The 21,479-nt window shown below is 40.5% G+C and overlaps 1 protein-coding gene across 7 annotated transcripts in view; it reads right to left on the bottom strand.

Moving 5' to 3' along the window:
* The window catches only part of LOC127570293 (RNA-binding motif, single-stranded-interacting protein 3), a 950,275-nt gene that overhangs the window by 866,544 nt on the left and 62,252 nt on the right, over window positions 1-21,479 (bottom strand). The window contains exon 1 of one of the 7 annotated variants that reach the window (XM_052015694.1): window positions 12,195-12,203. The exons of the other annotated variants lie outside the window; for them this stretch is intronic. The gene's annotated coding sequence lies outside the window, so the exon portion shown is untranslated. Of the gene's footprint in view, window positions 1-12,194; window positions 12,204-21,479 lie in introns of those variants that run through there. 7 annotated transcript variants of the gene reach the window in all.

Consider the following 21,479-nt stretch of genomic DNA (forward strand, 5'->3'; position numbering starts at 1 on the left):
TCACCTTATACACCTCTATCAGATCATCCCTCATCCTCCGTCGCTCCAAGGAGAAAAGGCCAAGTTCACTCAACCTGTTTTCATAAGGCATGCTCCGCAATCCAGGCAGCATCCTTGTAAATCTCCTCTGCACCCTTTCTATGGCTTCCACATCCTTCTTGTAGTGAGGCGACCAGAACTGAGCACAGTACTCCAAGTGCGGTCTAACCAGGGTCCTATATAGCTGCATATAGGTGTGACTGATAAATCCCAAAAACTTGATGATCTACATCCTAGGATTTTGAAAAAGGTGACTATAGAGATGGTGAAGTTCTGGTTATCATCTTCCAAAGTTCCACAGATTCTGGAAAGGCTCCTGTAGATTGAAGGGTAGCAAATGTTACCCAAGTGGGAAATAGAAAACAGGGAAGTCATGTTGGACTTTTTTGAGGATGTATCCAATAAAGCAATGAGCAGATGAATGTGGTGTATTTGGATTTGCAGACAGCTTTTGTTAAAATTGCACACAGCAGGTTGGTTTGGGCACATTAAGTTTGGGATATACAATATATTGGCAATATACCAACCTGGCTTGAGAGTTGGTTAACAAACAGAAAACAAAAAATTGGAATGAATGAGTACTTCTCAGCTTTTCAGTTGTGACTCCTGGAGAACTGCAGGGACTTCTGGTTGGGCTTCAAATAGTCATAACCTATACCCGCAATTCCAAGCTTGCTGAGAGGAAGGTAAGTGGGAATGTGAATGGTGAAGAGGATGCAAAGAGGCTTTGAAGGAACTTAGATAAGCTAAGTGAGTGGACAGCACATGGCAGATTTGTGGAAGAATGTTATATTTAACATTTCTGTGGGAAAAAAACAGAAACATTAAGCATTTTATAAATGGTTGCAGATTGAGAAGTGACAATGTTAAAAACAAACCGGGGATTGTTGTACACAAATCACTGAAAGGTAACATGCAGGTGAAGCAGGTCATAAGGAAATGATATGTCAGCCTTTATTGCAAGAGAAACCGAGCAAAAGAGTAAAGATGTCCTATTACATTATACAGACCTGAGTGAATCTATACCTAAAGTACTGTGTACAATTTTGATCTCCTTACCAAAAAAAAAGGATATATTTGCCACCAGTGAAAGTTCACTGGACTGGTTCCTGGGATGGTGGATCTGTCTTATGAGAAGATTGAGTAGGTTAAGCCTCTATTCTCTACAGTTTAGGAGAATGAGAGGTGATTTCATGGAAACAAACACGTATTTTTAGAAGGCTTGACAGGGCAGATGCAAGGAAGATGTTTTCCCTGGCTGAGGAGTCTAGGGTCAGCAAACCAAAGTCCCAAAATATGGGGTAGGCCCTCTGGGATTGAGATATTGAGGAATCTCTTCACTCAGAGAGTGGTGAATTTTTGTAATTCTCTATCCTGGAGTGCTGTGGAAGGTCAGTCACAAAGATCAATGTACTTCTGGTTATTAAAGGAATCAAGGGACATGAAGATAGGACTGGAAAATGGTATTGAGGTGGATCAACTGTGACCTTGTTGAATGGCAATAGCAGTCTTGACAAGCTGACTGGCTTACTTCTGCTCCTATTTCTTAGGCCCTAATATCCTCCAATTTCTCTGGACAGCCACCCTACAAAAAAGCAAACTCAGTGGGTCAGGCAGCATCTATGGAGGGAAATGGACAGTCCATGACCCAAATGTCGACTGGCAATTTCATTTTGTAGATGCGCCCTGACCCGCTGAGTTCCTCCAGCATCTTGTGTGTTGCTCCAGATTCCAGCATCTGCAGTCTCTTGTGTCTCTCCAAAAAATAAAATATGCACTCCAGTTATCTTGGTTTCAGTAGGGTTATTTGGAGGTTCTTAAGCAAATAATTAAATTTTACCGGTGGTGAAAAAAATGACTAAAATAAAAAGTGCATAACCTCTTACTGTATCATTCACTGCCCCAGAGAAGCACACAATGGATTATGACATCAGTGTGAATCTGAGAAGCACTTCAATGCTGTCGACCCTGTCCACTAGGAATTGGGCTAACAATGACTCAAAACATTTTAGCCATGACGTTGTAATTAATGTTGTGAATCTCAATAATATAAGTGAAATTCAAATCCATATCCCAGAGGCTAAAGCACTCATAACAGATTTGCAGTTCTGACAAATTATCAGATGTTCTGACCTTCATTACAGAGAGTCATCTAGATTCCACTTGCAAAATCCTCCACAACCCTGGTACCAACATTAGCACCACCCAGTCCTTAATCCAAATCCCAGAGACAGCTTTGCATCAGCTATGCTAGAAAGTAGGAATTTGACTGAAGACACAACCAGGTTTAAGCACTAATAACCACACAAATACCATATTGGCATAAAAAGAAACACTTTGTACATCGTAAGGCAAATGCAGAAAACCTCAGTTCATCAGAGCAAAACCCAACTTGCATTATTACAGATGCTATAAAAATGTTGCAAATTTAAAAGCTAATTTGTAATTAAAATCCCCCAACACTGATGGTGGAGTTATTTAATCCAATTTTAGATCGGCATGAAAAACTCTCAGCTTTCGAAATGAAGCATAGTTGAGCTGTGAAGCAGGAAGTTCACATTATTAAACTATTATACATATCTAATTGTCAATCTCCTGACAATTATTTTGCAAAGACTTTTTTATTCAAAGGCACAGGCTTTAATATCAGTTGAAAAAGGGATGATGGGAAAGGTTACTACTGAGTGACTACCTCTACTTAGAATCCCCTCGATAAATCTTCAAGGAGCACTTGCAATGCAAATAGAACGGAAAGGAATTCAGATGTGGCTGCCTCACTGCACTTAAAGAACAAAGTGATAGTCTTTTCTGGAGAGTCTTCAGATTCTCTGTTTCAAACAAAATAATAGCCCTAGAATTCAAAGGACCAGAAAATTTTTTGATGTGACCATTATTCTTTACAAATCTTCAAATCAACATTTAGAATATGGCCATTGTTTAAAAACCATAAGGAACAGCTGTCAACTTTGCTAATATTAATGAAAAACTAAGCCTCCTATAGACTTGTACAGATATTATTTCTGGTAAAATAAGCTAAAAACAGTCAGCATACCCTCAAGTGATCATACTCTAATGGCATTTCTGTATTATGCTTTACCAATTTTAAAGTTATAAAAAAGTAAGAATTTTGGAACAGGAATGAGCTGTGTGAGCTTAACCAACCAATCAATATGACCAAGGCTGCACCTGACTTTGTCCATTTTCCCATATTATTGCTCATTCTTTGAAGGCTCAGTTTCAGCCTTGAATATACTCAATGACTGAGCATGCACAACCATCAGAGGCAAAGAATTCCAAAGATTCACAACCACTTGAATGAAGAAATTTCTCCGGGTCTTAGTACTAAACGTCTGACCTCAGTCCAATGGAATGAGCTCCCAACGTTGATCCTGTCAAGCCCTCTCAAATTCCTGTATGTTTCAATGAAATCACCATTCAGTCTTCCAACTCCAGGGAGTATACAGCCATCTGACACAATTTCTCCTTTTAATACAATTTTCTAATCCTGGAAATTGCTTTTGTGAATTTTTGTTGCTCCACTGATAGGCATGTATATCATTCCTTAGGTAGGGAGATCAAAATTACACATTGGATATGAGGGATGGATTTGACATTATCCTGTATAACTGCAACATTCTTGTACTGCAACAGCCTTGCATTAAGAGCATTCAAAGCAAAGATTTGCTTGAAATGCCTGCATGTTAACTTTTTTGTGTTCTGTACCATCAACATTTAATGGTTTCTCATTTAAAAATAAACTTACTTTTATCCTTCCTTCCAAAACAAATGTCATATTTTTATATCTATCTACTATCTTCTTGTCCATTGATTTGACCCATCTATGTTCATTTGCAATCACACTGTGTCTTCCTCACAGCTTAGCTTCACACTGAGCTTTGCATCATCCGCAAATGTTAATGCATTATTCTCCCCTTCATCCAGATCATCAATGTGGCATGTAAGTAGCTAGACTAATCCTTGTGGGACCTCACTAGTAACAGCCTACCAACCTGAAAATGTCATTTTTTACCCCTGCACTTTCTTTTCTATTCAACTAATCCTCTATTGACATTCACATATTATATATAATAAGTAAGAGCTATAACCCTGTGAGCTCTTATTTCATCTGACACCTGAAAAAATGCTTTCTGAAAATACTGATAAATTTACACAGCCAGCTACATCGACAAAAACGCATCTTGATTTGTTAAAATAGTTCTCTCCAACTGATCCACAGTTCCATATTTTCTTTCCTTGCAAATTTCCTTCCTTGCAAACCACTGGAACTATTCCAAAATCTTGGGAATCCTGGAAGATTATTACTATCAGCTACCTCTGCAGCACCTCTTAGAACCCCAGGATGTTTGCTTTATCATGCTTCTCAAATGTGGAGTCTGTGCATCCAGCAACACCAAAGGCAGAATTTTTGAAGAGGTGCCAGACCAAGTTTTAGCAAGGCCAATTTTTAGCAGGTTCTTTCTGAGCTGCAAGTCTTAGTGAATCCACAGTTTTTAAATATCATTTTTAAACCCACTTAGGAAACCAGATAATATTTGACTTAAACAAAGACAGCAGTCTTTCTAAATCTTCTGAAAACACTGCATATAACTAGAAAGTGCACAAAAAGTAATGTCTTGCCATGCACTGTATTCTGTGATTTATGAAGAGGTTACAGTTTAAAAATCATTGCATTGAACAAAAATTCATAAATCAGAAAGTTTTCCTCATGTGTTTCAATGTAAATACTTGCTGCATTCCAGAGTTCAAGAGTCACAGTCAAAAGAAACATATAAAAATATGTCAACATAAATATCTGAAATAATGAAATACCGTCTTAAAGTAAGGTAATAAGCACAGACATAATCAAACCTTCCAGGGTACCCAGTTGATTTTTTAGAAACCCACATCTTCACTTGGGAGAACCTCAAACTTGGGGAGTACTGTCTGGTGCTCACCTGTTTAATGCCAAAATGAGGCAACACTGTTTCTCAGTGGGCTGTGAGTTTTGGAATTCTTCCTCAAAGGCTAGTGGAAGCAGAATTTTCATTGAGGTAGCAAGAGGGTACAAGGTGAGAATATGGAGTTGAGATTGCAATCAGATCAGCTATAATCTTGCTGAACAGTGAAGCAGGTTCAAGGGGTATACTCCAGTTCATAACTTGTATCTTCACATCCCAAGTTTGTGGTGACAGCTTTGTACGTCTTGGTGACAACAGGACAGTGGTCATTGGTGTTCAGATGGTGATGCTGGTGAATCTGGGCTTTATGGAGCTTGTAACATTGATGGCAAGGTTTCTTCCTGAGGCTGTTCTTGGGTGCCTGATGAATGAGGCTCAAAGAAGGTATCAATGGAAACCAGGGCAGCTCCCTTCATTTTCATCTAATGAAGCTTCTTATAGCAAAATTATGGGATCTTTCATCATGCAGCCACTTCTAATGCAGCACTCCATACTGGGTTTGGTGTCCTTGAAAACGCCATTGCTTTCTCGATGTAGCACAATGCCTTCAATATTCAATGTGAGCTGGTTTGGGTGATGGTGGTGCAATGACGATGGCTCCTCGTTCCTCAGGGACTCTGTCGTTCAAGCTCTAACAGCTCATTTGTGTGCTCTTCACCGTGAGATTCTAGCAACTTGTCCAGTTTTATTTATCAACCCAGCCTCATTTACCAACTTCAAGATTTCTCAGGTTCGTAAACCCAAGGGAGTCATGCACACACACTGGCCAAAGGTTTTGCTATGCAGAATTAATTGTTGCATGGCTATCTTGATATTGTACTGCTTCCAAATATTTTGTCATTGCCGCTACACTCATAATGCAATCTGGGTGGTAAGCCTTGTATATTTTTCTGGTTCATGTGTTATAACATAAACAAGTGTTGAGAGCAAAGGTGCTACCTGTATGTCATCAGCCACATGCTCAATGTTAACTGGATGTCCAGGGTGTTGTTAATGAGCAAGGCTCTGTTGTCACACAACGTTATTCAGTGAGGGGAAGAGAAAAGACTTGATATAACCTCGGAAGGAAGCTCTGTCATTCAGTCTTGTTTATTAGGCTGCCATTCCACTAGAAGATTGGCCTTTGGAACCCTTGGGCTCTCTGAGTAGTAGATTAAGAGAGGCTTTGTCTTCAGGGAGAAGGAGATAAATATGCGTGAGTGTATTCTCTTCCAAAAGAGGCCTGTGTCAACCAACACTTGTTCAGGAAGAGACCATCTTCCTCAAAGATTCATTTCAGCTACTTTGAAAATTTCTGCTGCCTCTCTGCAAGATGAATATTATGGAGTTTATACATCTCTTGAAATATTCAAATCTGCCAAAACTGGACTTCAATGTGTCAACAATTGCAGAATATTTATCACCCCCTAAAGTTCTTGCAAGTCTTGCCAAAATAATCTCACTTTCTCCTGGAATATCATGGCCTTTTACAGGAGGATTTGGGTGCAGAAGTATGGATGTCTTACTGTAATGATATAGGTCTTTGGTGAGAGAGCATATGAAGTCCTGCGTACAGTTTTGTTCACTTTAACTTAAAGATTATATACTTGCCCTAGAAGGGTAAGATTCACCAGACTAGCTCAAGGATAGCAGGTTAGGTATAGGAGAACAGACTGGGTAGTCCAGCCCTGGATTCTTTAAGCTTAAGAAAAATGAGAGGAGATTGCTTTGAAAATTCTTATCTGGCTCAACAGGATGGATACAGAGAGGATGTTCTCCTTGCCTGGGGTGTCTGGAACCAGCAGTCACAGGCAGGTCATTTAGAACTGAGGAGAAATTTCTTCACGCAGAGAATGGTGAAATTTTTCAAATTCTCTACACCACAAGATTCAATTATTGAGCTCTTTCAAAACAGAGATCAATAGATTTTTTGCATATTAAGGGATATGGGAACAATGCAGGAAAATGGCATTGAGGGAGAAGATCAGACATGGTACGGCAGTCTTGAAGGGCTAAATAGCCCACACCTGCAGCTCCTTCTGATGTGCTTATATTCAGATTTAGGAACACATGCCATCGAATTTTATCATCCAATCACATGCTTAACCCTTTCCTAGTCTTTCCGTTATAACACTATGTCCTTCTTAGCATGCAGTGCGGTAACATTCTGCGCCACCAAAAGCACTCAATTTTCAATACAGTACTGAACAGAGATACAAAATTAAGAGCACAAGAGTTCGAGAAGACCGCTTCTATGCTATACACTGTAGGTGCCTATTCTATTGTTGTGGACTATTTCAAATGTGGTCTGTGTAAATACTGTGGTCTGTTTCAAGGACCCACTATGTCAAGTGGCACCCATTATGTCAAGTGGCCTGTGATTTCAAAGCATCATTAGTAACTTAGCGTCATCTTAATAGACAATGATTTTGTTGACTTGGCTGCACCTCAGATTTCAATAGCCATGTCTTAATACTATCACTAAGTAACACTGGATGCTCTTATGATGTCATTATAGTTTACATTTGAGAAATGGGTTGAAGGCTAGTGCTTGATTATTGTTATTAATAGTTCCTGTTACCGATGACTACAGACTATTTCTTGCTCTCTGCCCCTTCACATTAAGGTGAGCTTGCTGGAAGCAATAAGGATTGTGGCAACAACATCCAGTCCTACAGGTGACTGAAGGGGATTTAATATTCCAAGAGTACTTAAGGAGATTATCAGAAGAGTTGAGAATGGTACCACAATGCCTCTGCCATTTACTATTACTTTAAACAGAACCACTTTGAATAACTAAAATGTGTTAATATGACAATCTTGGGCATCTCAGTGATCCCTGCAAAACTATCGATGAAAGTCTCAACTCTCTCTCATAGCAGACCAAAATGGGAAAGGAAATTAATTTATAATACATGTCCCATTAAGCAGCAAAGGAAAAATTTAAGCAAATTTCTGTGGATGTAAAGAGCATTCTGACTGGATGCAACACAGTCTGGTACGGAGCCTCCAATGCACAGGATCGCAAGAGGCTGCAGAGGGTTGTAGACTCAGCCAGCTCCATCACAGGCACAAACCCTCGCAACTATCGAGGACATCATCAAGAGGCGGTGCCTTAAGAAGGTGGCATGCATCACCAAGGACCCTCACCATCCAGGACTTGCCCTCTTCGCGTTACTACCAACGGGGAGGAGGTACAGGAGCCTGAAGACCTACACTCAACAATTCAGAAACAGCTTACTCCCCTCTGCCATCAGATTTCTGAACGATCCATGAACATTACATCATAGCTCCACCAATTTATTTATTTATTTATTTTTGTGATTTATAGTAACTTTTTTGCACTGTACTGCTGCCGCAAAACAACAGACTTTGTGTGATATAAGTCAGTGATAATAAACCTGATTCTTATTCTTCATTGCTTGTATTTGCAAGAAAACTTTGCAAATTTGAGGACACATACCTTGAAGAGCCAAGAGAAAATTCGTAAATCAAAAATTCATAATTGAAGTATTTCTGTTTAACTTCAATTTAGGAGGTTAAGGAAGGACTGTAATCTTAAAAAATACAGACTGCATATCATTTGTAAAACAAATGGGTCAGCACTGATTAATCATCAAGTGAATCAGATAAAATATTTCGATTTCTGATGCTTTACGTTTTGTTCCACCAAATGTCTATGTATGGTTGATTCCATGCAATTTCCAAAATGAAGCCTTTTACATATTATAACAATAACTGTACTATACTTGTGTGTGCATAGGCAGAGAGAGTATAGTTGTGGTTGCAGAGAGTGGAATAAACACAAGGCACATGTTTTTTTTCGCAGCTTATCACATTTCTGACTGGTTCACTATAAACTTGGCACAACATACAGTTATAACAAGAACCCACACAAACATTACAAATTAGCAACAAAAGAATGAAAAATAGAACTTACACAAAGAAAAAGAATGGTCTGCATGTGAAGAAAAGGAAAGCTCACCAGCGCCTCTACTTCCTCGGGAGGCTAAAGAAATTTGGTATGTCCCCTTTGACTCTCACCAACTTTACCGATGCACCATAGAAAGCATCCTACTTGGGTGTGTCACGGCTTGGTACGGCAACTGCTCTGCCCAGGACCGCAAGAAACTGCAGAGGGTTGTGGACACAGCCCAGTGCATTACGGACACCAGCCTCCCCTCCTTGGACTCTGTCTTTACCTCTTGCTGCCTTGGCGAAGCAGCCAGCATAATCAAAGACCCCACCCACCTGGGTCATTCTCTCTTCTCTCCTCTTCCATGGGGTAGAAGATACAGGAGCCTGAGGGCACGTACCACCAAACTTAAGGACAGTTTCTACCCCACTGTGATAAGACTATTGAACGGTTCCCTTATACGATGAGATGGACTATGACCTCATGATCGACCTTATTGTGACCTTGCACCTCATTGTGCTGCACTTTCTCTGTAGCTGTGACATTTTACTCTGTACTGTTATTGTTTTTACCTGTACTACATCAATGCACTTTGTACTAACCCAATGTAACTGCACTGTGTAATGAATTGACCTGTACGATCGGTTTGCAAGACAAGTTTTTCACTGTACCTCGGTACAAGTGACAATAATAAACCAATACCGATACCAAATCAAGCTAAATAACTTCATCACAGCAGCAGTTTGAGGCACTGGCAACACTGCTGAGAACAATGGCAGCAAACCCTGGGGAAACGCTGACACTTTAGGCACAGGGGAGAAAACTGGCCAAAAACTGCACAGGAATGGGAAGCAAAGTGGCTTAAAAGGCTCCTGTGCAATTACTTTGGTTGACGGATGGCACACTTCTTGTGGAGAAGAGGGGTTACAAAGATGGCCAGTGGAGCAAGTTTGGGTGTGCGTGTGCACCGGTATTAGAGAGCTCGGGGTGGGGTTGGCGGACGGGGTCCAACAGCACTGGAATCGCATGAAGTAAGGTACAGCAGTGAGATTAATAAATCAGGGGTAGCAGCCATTAAACTAAATAGGCACTGAAACAACAGAAAACTTCATACATTCAGGTTTGACATCATCAGTTTAGGTAAAAATGGCAACAGAAGGACAAAATCGTTACTCAAGCTGCGAACCTTTCAGCTCAGACATAAACCATTTCATTACATTCTTCAAAGCAAGCAGAAATTAATAGTGATGGTGAGACTACATCTGCACTAAACGACACTACACAGGAGTAGAAGAAAGCCACTCCATTGTAAATTGGGTTCAGCAACGACGAATCTTTCAAAAGATGATTCATTTTGTGAAGTGGTGCAAAAGTTACAGGATCGCCTCTGTCAGAACACTTGTGGGGAGCTGCAAGTTTGGATCTTAGAATCAGAGGTCAGGCAGTCCTTCAGGGGGTATGTCATCACACTTAAGGACCCGTGTTAGCAGGAAACTTTGACACTTTTTTTAGACTATGTGCTGCATGACAAGTTGGCTTGTGGTTTAATCAAAGGGTGAATTCAATTGAAGTTATGAACCAAACAGAATCTCATATATCATCTTGTGTAAACAAAAACTGCAAAGTCTGTGGATATGGCATTGAGGAATACTCAACAATGTCATCCAACACAGTAGTGGCTTGCGGCTGTAAAGCAGTGGTGAAGTCAACAGTCCCAAATCAAGACCCAAGGCACATTGGTGAGAAAACAGCAAATTATTGCTATAAATGTATCAGAAGCCATCCACTGCATAAGGTCAAAGTAAAAATGGGAAAATATTTAAACCATCAGAAAAGGACACATATCCACAGCATGCAAGTTTTAAAGTCATAAAAGTTAGCCAAATGAGGCCAGCTGTGTGACTTCTTCACAGATGGGAAGCTTACATGTTAAAAAGCCACAAAGAGCAAGTCTACATAGGATTGAAGCTAGTGAGAACAATGGAGAATTTTGCTTTTTTAGCACTGATGCCACCAGCAACAATTCAGAATGCAGAATGACTGCCAAAGTATGGTTCATTGGTGAGTGCTTGACAAGGCAGCAGATTGCTCAGTCATGGATACGCATCTAAGTCAATTCAACCAGGGATTACTGATAAAAAGTACAATGAACTTAAAAACATATTCAGGCAAAGAATTGAAGACTTTAGGCCAGATGAAATGTTTAGTGACTCACAACCAGAGGCAAATAAAACTCTCAATGGCTGTAGCCGATTTCCCTAATTGACAACATCCATAAGTAAAAACGGGCTCAGAGAACCTTAAGCAAGACTGAGAAGACAACCTCTGTCACTTAGACACATGGGACACATCACCTGCAGTTTCCTGTCATGTCGTGCACCATCCTGACTTGGAAATATATCGCGATTCCTTCATCATCACGAGGTCTAAATCCAGGGACTCTCTATCCAACTACATTGTGGGAGTATCTCCGTGAAAAAGACTGCTGCAGTTCAAGTAGGCAGCACACCACCACCTTCTTAGGACAACATAATGCACAATAAATGGTGGACTTGCCAGCAAAATCCAAATCCCTTAAGTATATTAAAACCATTGCCTTGAGGAAAATAATGAAGGAAATGTAGTACCCTCATTTACTGCTACTACTACTGATTTAAATGCTAGATTTCACATATTTTGCATTTAAAAGTTATGCTTAAAGATTGTTCATTATGCAATGCAGGTGTGGATCCAGCAACACATGACTCTTTCGCCGCAATTTCTCAGCCTCAACCCATCAGCCAGAGTCACTGACAGAATGGAAAAATATAACCATGAAAGTAAAATAAGGATAAAGAATAGAAATAATTCAATATGGAAGAAAGATTCACAACATTCAGAACCATTTTAGCAGATTGCTTGGTGAATCAATGATATTTGAGCACAGCTACAAACATGAAATATTACGGAAAGAAACAGAGTTTCAAAATTCGGTAAAATGTAAATAATTAACAGTCAAATTATTACTTCTTCCAAGTACTCAGTGGGAAAGCTGTGCCAACTCGTACTTCACAACTGACAGTAATTAGGATAAGATCAATAAGGCTGCCTTAAAAGACATGGAAAAACTATCAAGAATCTCCACCTCAAAAAGTATTGTAGATGCCAGGACAATCTGCTGAGCCTTCAACAAGTCAAACAGAATCAGGGCTTTATAACAAAATCACAGAATATTAAAGCAAGGAAGCTATGATGCCAGATTTGATAATCTGTTACCCTCACCCAGAATCATTGCTCACCATCCCCTCCAGACCCATATTTACCTTGTCCGAACATGCTAAGCCGATCTTGCTAACGTGAGACAACCAATCCAGCAGGATGATTTGGATTTCAGCAGGGCTTCCAGTGGCACAATGAGAAGCCACACCTCGAAATGCCACCAATTTCCTTTCAGTGCTCTGTGAACACAATGCACCAATCATGGAGGAGCTGAAACATGCACATTGCTGCCCAATGACACGCAGTGCATGTCTGGATACAACTTACATAATATTTATTCATTTATGGTTACACTGTTCTTGGACCATTTGATCAGTAATATGCTTTCACAGCCTTTGTGAGGCCTGCTTCAGTGTGACTTAACTGGGAATGAACAGGGCTCAGCCCAGCACTAGAAACACACCTCAGCTCAGGCTCCTTTAAGTTTCATAGTGACCTAGTTTTATCTCAGGCCCTCCACCTAGTCCTCTAAATTCCTGACCCCTGACATCCACCAAGCTGCTGGCAACTAACAAACCTCCTCCTCCCAACAAATGAGTCTCTCCCAGCATGACCACCAATCTGACCCCAAACATCAAGGGTCCAGAATCTTTGCTCTGACTCTTCTACTTACGGCTCAGTGGTGACCACTGCCCTTCTCCAACCTCCTGAACCAAAATGTTCTTCTTCCCATGAATTCCAGGACCCGGTCCTAGACCTCCATGGTTTCCTTCACTCCTCAATAGTGGATCATGTGAAGGAAAAGTTTTTCATCATGTAATGTCTGTTCAGGAACTTTATGTGTGATTAATCTTCGAGTGGCAGACACACAAACAAATATTTATTGGCTTCCTTGTACCAACTTTCTATTCTGCCTGTATGTGGACCTCTAAATTCCAAGGCCAAGTTGTTGATGCCATTACTGCTTACAATGTTCTTCAGGACATTCTGTGCTAGAGAAGAACAAATACAGATGGAACTAAATCACCTTCTTTTATGCTGAGTTATTTGATGAAAGTTTTATTGAAGTTATTACAAAAGACAAGTAATAAACACGTGTGCTGATGAGTATTATTATACAGTAGACATTCTGCTGGATTGGAAACTTACCAATGTGCTGTTCCTTATCAAAAACAGGGACAAACAGATCCAGGTAACTACTTAAGTCCCAGTTTCACAGTAATACAATGTAAAGTAATGAACTTCATTATCAGGCATTTGCTTGTATCATGGTAATACAATGGATAACAGCTGATGATAGTTCAGAAGGACATTCTTTCTGAGGATTACCTAATCTTCTTTTGGAATGCACCTCCCAAGTGGACTGTGGAAAGTCATATGATATGGTGAAGTTTGCCTTCAAAATAGGTTGAGTGAGCTGGGGCTTTTCTCTTTGGAGAGAAGGAGGATGAGAGGTGACTTGATGTGTACAAGATGATAAGAGGCATAGATCGAGTGGACAGTCAGAGACTTTTTCCCAGGGCGACAATGGCTAACACGAGGGGACATCATTTTAAGGTGAAGGTATAATGGGGGATGTCAGGGGTAAGTTTTTTTTTTACACAGAGAGTGGTGGGTGCATGGAACGCACTGCCGGCAGAGGCTGTGGGGGCAGATGCATTAAGGACATTTAAGAGACTCTTAGATAGACACATGAATGACAGAGAATGGAGGGCTAGGTTGGTGGAAAGGGTTAGATTGATCTTAGAGCAGGATAAAATGTCAGCACAACATTGTAGGTTGAAGGGCTTGTACTGTGCTGTAGTGTTCTATGTTCTTAAAATAGCCCCTGATGAAAAAATCCACACTAAGGTTACTATCTGAGTTGAAAGCAGTGGGGACACAGGATAAAACTTGAGAAGCAATCAGAATTTAAATCAAAGGGTGGATATTTTTCAGGGAACGCCATCAGGTTGAAGACAGAGAAAAAGGCTAAACTTCAATCAATTGCAGTGAGATAAACTGAAAATACAAAATTCTGTGGATGTTGGGAAGTTGAAATAATAACAGTAAATGCTGGAAAGGTTCAGCAAGTCAGGCAGCATCTGTGCAGAAAAATAGAGTTAATCCTTCAGGTTAATCACCTCTGCTTGAATTCATCCTAATTAAACTCCTGTGTTATAATTAAAACTACACTGCAGAGAAATGTCAGGACTTCACAAAGGAAACAAAATTGGATAGCGAATGTCTTTCTAAAACAACAAAGGAACCTGAAAGTTGCAGTGCTTGTGCAGAAGCTTTTGTGTCTTTTATTTCCCTAAATAACATTCATCTCTTTCAGGAGAGAAATGACCATAACCATCGTTCTGAAAATCATCTAGCTCATGACAGGTTGGAAATTTCTGCTAACAAATATTTTGGAGCATGATGAAGAATGAATTCATATTGTTTTTCGTTCTGCAGGATTCTCATTTCTGGACGTTGCATAGATCCACACTGAACCTATGACAAAGTGTAAGGTATGTTATCTTGTGACCTACAGCCTGGAGAAATTGCACAACTATATTTATCCAAAAGCTATTAACACTTCATTGAAGAAAATAAATTTCATCACAGTTACAAAGAAATCAAAACATTGTTTGGCTCATTATGAATTTAGGATACTGTCAGATTGATATACTGAAATCTTCATGGGTGCCAGAACCAGATACCAGACTGATTTATACAAATGTTTACAACATGATAACTTCTCCATTTCAGCACTATTGCCCACTGCCATCCTACCATTGAGTGCTGCTGAATCCTTATCTAGGCTTCTATCACATCACACTACGACTCATCCTTCAAATTGCATCGACTCTAGCTTGTTCAACATTCAAATATCTATTGGTAATCTTGTCCCTTTCATCTATCATGAACATACACAAAATCTATGGATTTGCAGAGAGTGACATTTGCAATTCATCACACCTCAAAGCCGAAATTCCTTCCCAGTCATAAATAGCAACATAACTGGTTACTTAATCTATGTTTAACTTTTACCTGATGTTTGGCTTTCAGCTAATGGTATTGGTTGGAAACGAATGAGGGCAATCCATGCCGTGGTCCACCCCGACAATATTACACAGATGTAGCTATGTTTTCAATCAGTTGGAGTGCATCACCAGACTCATCAATGAAATGACCATGAGCATGAAATTACTTTAACCTAACGGAGGTTGAGAGATTCTTGCATTGAGAAAGCTTTCACATAAAATGAAGTTCAAATGTTCAAAACCTGCACTTCAGTTCAACAATGGTTTGCTTAACAAACTGTGGGGTCCAGAAGCTAATATACTTGAAACATGAGGAGAAGGAAATCAGTTCCGTACATGAAGAAGGCCTATAAGAAATAGTCGAGAATGTTAGCCAAAGTTATAGACAATAGGATACAGTGCAAGAACTGTTTTAATAATCCAAGTGGTCAGGATTCAACTGCAAAACTATTTTGAAACACATACAGCCCTCCTATCTCATTCTATTTTCTTAAGCATAATCCATCACACACTACCCACAGCTGATGAAGCTAGTTCATTTTCTATATACATTCTTAATAACAGCATCTCCACCAACCCCAACCATTTTTTCCATCCACTGCCGCTGCTTACCCAAATCCTTATGCGGGCAAACATCTGACGCCCACCCTCAGTGAACAGAATGCATCTAAGGAACGGGATGAAGGAGAGGAGAAGGATTCGAGGTGGGTCACTGCACAGATTGTTGGTATCCTCTGAGGAAGAGGTCACGGAGATCAGTAGTGAATTTGCAACTGCAGCCAGTGGAAATGAGCAGATGAGAACTTCACTGCTGGCTGGTAACAGAACGAGCCACATCTCATTACAAGATCATTCACACTGATTTGTTTCAGCAATGAGTAACATATGAGCATTTTAATTCTGCTCAGGAACAACATTTTTACATAGTGATCATTCGTATTTTTTTCTCTCTTCTTCAGGGTGCATACAACACCTGACTGCGTCCTTTCTGAATGGTTCCTTAGAGGAATCAGACAAACAGCAGCAAGCACATGCACAGTTCAATTGACAGGGTAACAGCATTAGGTGGGGTGAACCAAAGTCATCTTCAATGCCAAATAGCTACCTGAGAAGAGGGATGAACCAAAGCTCACAAAGAAAAGCATACTATCAACACCTGCTTCCCCAGAGAGGATTAATAGCATATACCCAAACTTTGCCCCATTATAGACATAGAGAATCAGAGCAGAGTAGTCCCTTCAGCTCTTCTGGGCTGCCTCACCGTTGAAGGACCACTCCCACTCAATTCATTCTCTCTTCTCCCTGCTCCCGTCAGGTAGAAGATACAAAAGCTGAGAGCAATTACCACCAGACTCAAGGACAACTTCTATCCCGCTGTTATCAGACTCTCGAATACACCTCCCACATGCTAAAAGATGAACTCTTCATCTTCCAATCTACTTCGTCATGGCCCTTGTCTGCCTGCACTGCACTTCCTCTGTAAATGCAATATCATATTCTGCATTCTGTTTTTCTTTTTATCACCTCGATATATTTATGTATAGCATGACCTGCCTGCACGGCACACAAACAAAAGCTTTTCACTGTGTCTTGGTACATGTGACAATAATAAACCAATATTAATACTGACCATCACACCAGTACCTTACTCTCACCTTCTCCTGATATCTCTTGATCCCTTTAGCATTAAGAATATACTGTATCTACCTCCTTCTTGAACACATTTAATACTTGGCTTCCATTGCCTTCTGTGGTTGAGAAATCACACTCTGGGTGAAGAAATTTCTCCTGATCTTGGTTCTCAGTGGCATACCACGTACCCTGACTCTGCGATGTCCAATTCTAGACACTCTAGCCATGAGGAATTATGGCCTGTATTTAGTCTATCTTGTTTTATTTGAATTTTATAGGTTTCTTGGAGATCCCAGTCTTTCTTCTACCACAGTGAATATAGGCCTGATTGATTCAATCGCTCCTCATACATCAGTCCTGCCATCCCAGGTATCAGTCTAGTAAACTTACGTTGCCTTCCCTCCATGGCAAGAACACTCTTCACAGATAAAGAGACCAAAACTGCACCAAAATTTCAAATGGGGTCTCCCCGAGACTCAGTATAGCTGCAGCAAGACCTCCCTGTGGCTGATTTCAAATTCGCTTGCAAACAAGGCCAACATACCATTTTCCATCCTAATTCCCCGCTGTACCTGAAAACTTGCTTTCAGCAATGGATGTATAAAGATACCCAGATTATATGGCACCTTCCCTTTCCTCAGTCTCCCACCATTCAAATAACAACCTGTCTTTCTGATTTCAAAACAAAATATATTTCCATATTAAAGCGCATTTGGCATCCATTTTCTCAGTCACTCAACCTGCGTAAATCACATTGCAGTCACTTCATATTCTCCTTAGAGTTCACACTCCTGTTCTCCCTACCACCACAGTCCCCCTCCCTGGCTCTGCATTGTCTGCAAATTTAAAGATGTTACATTTAGTTGCCTCATACAAATCATCAATGTGTGCGTGCGTGCGTGCGTGCGTGCGTGCGTGTATACATCTATAAAGATGTTAATTATGAATGGATGAGACAAGCACCAATCCTTGTGGCACACCACTAGTCATTGCCTGCCACCCAGAAAAGAACCCATTTATCCCTGCTCCATCTGTAATCCATGCCAGGATATACACCAACCCAACTGCTCTCATATGGGGCCTTATCAAAAGCCACCTGAAAGTCCAAATATACCTCTATCCACTGGTTCAGCTTCATTTATTCTACCAGTTACATCCTGAGAAAACTCCAGTAGATTTGGTTCCATTTCTCTTTCATAAACATATTCTGACTTTGTCCAATCCTGTTAATGCTTTCCAAGTATTCTGCAGTGCATCATTTATGACATATTCTTGCATTTTCCCCACCACCAACATGAGGCACAACTAGAATTGAGCATATTGGAAGTGGGTTACATTTGAGTTTTTGATTTCTGCTGGTTCAAGCTGCCTTCTTATACCTTTCTCAAGTGGTGTGAGCTGCAGAAGAAGCCTCCTAGGTAGCTCAACAAAATGGAGTAAAATTGTATGAATTAGAAATTTTTTTTTTCTGCAATATCTCACCTAATAGCATTTCCATTGACTTCAACAGAAATGAAGATTAGGAGAGTTGTTTGATGGATGGCCAACTTAATATTAAAGACATGATTGTACCGCAGAAGGTGCAGAGTAGATTCCCCCCAGATGTTTCTTGGGATGGAGAGTCTTGATTATAGGCTCATAGAGTTGTTCAGCACAGATAAGGGCCCTTCAGTTCACTATGTCCACGCCATCTACACTAATCCTATTTTCCCGCACTGAGTCTATATCCTTCTGTGCCTTGTCTATTGAATTGCCTGTCTAAATATTTCTTAAATGCACTGATTGCACTTGATTCCATCATTTGTCCTGAGAATGAGTTCTACACATCAACCACTCTCCGCATAAAAACATTTCCCTCAAATCCCCTCTAAAACTCCTTCCTCTTACTTTAAACCCAACACCTATTGTTTTAGATACCCCTACCATGGGAAAAAGATTCTGACTGTCTACCCTACCTATGCCTCTCATAATTTTATACACTCTATCAGGTCATATCTCAGCTACCTTAACTCCAGGGAAAACAAGACCAGCCTATCCAATCTCTCCTCATAAACTCCTCCAATCCAGGTAAAATCCTGGTAAATCACCTCTGCGTTCTCCGCAGTGCAACCACATCCTTCCTATAGTGTGGTGACCAGAAGTGCATACAATACCCCAAGTGTGGTCTAACCAGTGTTTAATAAGGTTGCAACATCACACTCCAACTTTTATATAATATGCTCTGACCTATGAAGGCAAGTATCATATGCCTTCTTCAACACCCTATCAACCTGTGTTGCCATTTTCAGGGAATTTTGAGCAACATACGATCTGCTGGAGGAACTCAGCAGGTTAAACAGCATAAGTGGAGGGAAAGGAATTGATGACATTTCACACAAGAGACGGCAGACGCTGGAATCTGGAGCAACAAACAATCTGCTGGAGGGATTCAAGTGGGTCGAGGAACATCCGTGGGAAACATCAACAACTCCTTCCCCCCCCACAATGCTGTTCGACCCTGTTGAGTTTCTCCAGCACATTGCATGTTGCTCCAGATTCCAGCATCTGCAGTCTCTTCAGGGAACTATTGGACCCTAGGGTCCCTCTGTTCATCAACATTCCTTAGCACCCGACTATTTACTGTATATGTCCTATCCCTATTTGACTTCCCAAAATTCATTACTTTACCTTTGCTGGGAGTAAATACCATCAGCCAATGCTTTGCCCAACATTCAATCTGATCTATCTCCTACTCGCTCTCTATCCACAACATCACCAAACTTCATGTCATCTGCAAACTTACCAATCATACCCCCATATTCACACCCAAGTCATGAATATATAAGCACAAACAACACCTTCCCAGTCACGATCCCCATGATACACCACTGAGCACAGACTTCCAATCAGGAAAGCATCCTTCACAATACCACCTGCCTCCTATCACCAGCCAATTTTGGATCCAATCGCCTAGTCACCTTGAATCACTTGTGCCTTAACCTTCTGGACCAGTTTACCATGCAGAACCTTGTTGAATGTCACACTAAAGTCCATACTGACAATACCTACCATGCTGCACTTTCTTCAATCTTCTTAGTTAATACCTCAAAAAACTAAATCAAATTAATGAGACAGGATTCACACTGCTCAGCGCCATGCTGACTAGCCCTGATCAGCCCATGTCTTTCCAAATGTACACAAATCCTATCCCTTATGAGGAAAGACTGGATTAATCTGGGTTTATTTTCCTTGAAATTAAGCAGGCTGGAGGTGGGGGCCGGGGGGGGAAACAGATCTGATATTATTAGGGGCATAGAAAAGGTAGACAGGAGGAAACTTTTCCCCACAGCAGAACTATCTAAACTAGAGGGTTTAGGGTAGGGGGTAAGAGATAGAGGGGATCTAAAGAAGAATTTCATCAACGAGAGGGTGGGTGGATTCTGGAACGCACTGCCATGAGTTGGTAGTGGAGGCAGTACCCTGACAGCATTTAAGAAGTGCTTGAACTGTCAAGGAATTGAAGGCGACAGACCACGTGCTGGTAAATGGGATCAGTACTGATGGGTAATACGTGGTCAGTTGGACATGGTGGGCGGAAGGATTGATGATGTATGACTCCATGGCTCTGTGACTAATGCTACTTGTGGCACATAACTACATGTTAAAATAACCTCCAATGTGTTTTAACAGGAGGATATTGGTAGAACAGCACTATGTCTCTACATATAGGGAGCTAAATAAGGTGGTGTATTTCAATGTTATACCTGTGCTTTCATCAATACCAGATTAGTACTTTTTAATGATCACTTAAGAGAATCAGACAATTAAATCTCATATGTGTTAATGCTGGGGAGGAACCTCAGAATAACAGAAAATGGTGGTAAAACAAAATATCTGACAGCAGCCTCATTTAACCAGCACATTTCTGCTCAAATTGGTTTTACACTTTCACTTCTTAGTTTATTTATAATACCTTCCTGGATTAAGATTTGTAATAGATTGTGAGTTTATGTTTCAGTCTTAAAATTCCATAAATAAGATGGGAAATGAATGTCATTCAACAGCTGCATTATTTTCAGAATGTCACCCAGAGAAATTGTGACATTTCTATTTGAAGTTATGGAAGACTTTCTCTCTCACACAGGTCCAATTGGAAGTTATCTTATCAGCAAAAAGAGACGATGTTGTATTAAACACCAGGCTGCATTTGCAAGCCAGGGCACTTAGGGAAAGAAAAGTCAGTGGAATAATTTCCTTTTTGAAGGATGAAAGGGATGGTTAAGGAATCAAAAAGAAGAAAATTGACACTAATTCTCTTTTTTGTATTTAAACCTCATGTCGCTTTGCTACTCAATAGGAAGCTGGATAAATTGCTTAACTCCATTACAACTGTGAGTAGAACAGTTAATGGTTACATTTCTTGATTGAAACACTGTGCCCTGAATTGCAAAACGTATCTTAGAGTCATAGAGTTGTCCAGCACAGAAATGAGTCCTTTGGCACACCACATCCGTGCCGACCATTTCTCCCCATCCTGACTAATCTCGTTCGCTTGCATCCTTGCCTGTTCAAGTGCCTGTCTCAATTCCTCTTAAACACGATGATTGTATCTGTTCTCCACAACCGAGGAGAAAAAGGTGGAACATAAATGTGAAAAAATTACAAGAAAATGGGAGAGAAGGTTGAGGTTGAGTTATCTGTTCATATTTCATGGCAGAGGGCTGCAGAACTCCCAGAGGAGGATGGTGGCACACAGAAATCCTT

Source organism: Pristis pectinata, chromosome 5 (genome assembly GCF_009764475.1).
Source record: "Pristis pectinata isolate sPriPec2 chromosome 5, sPriPec2.1.pri, whole genome shotgun sequence".
Taxonomy (NCBI): domain Eukaryota; kingdom Metazoa; phylum Chordata; class Chondrichthyes; order Rhinopristiformes; family Pristidae; genus Pristis; species Pristis pectinata.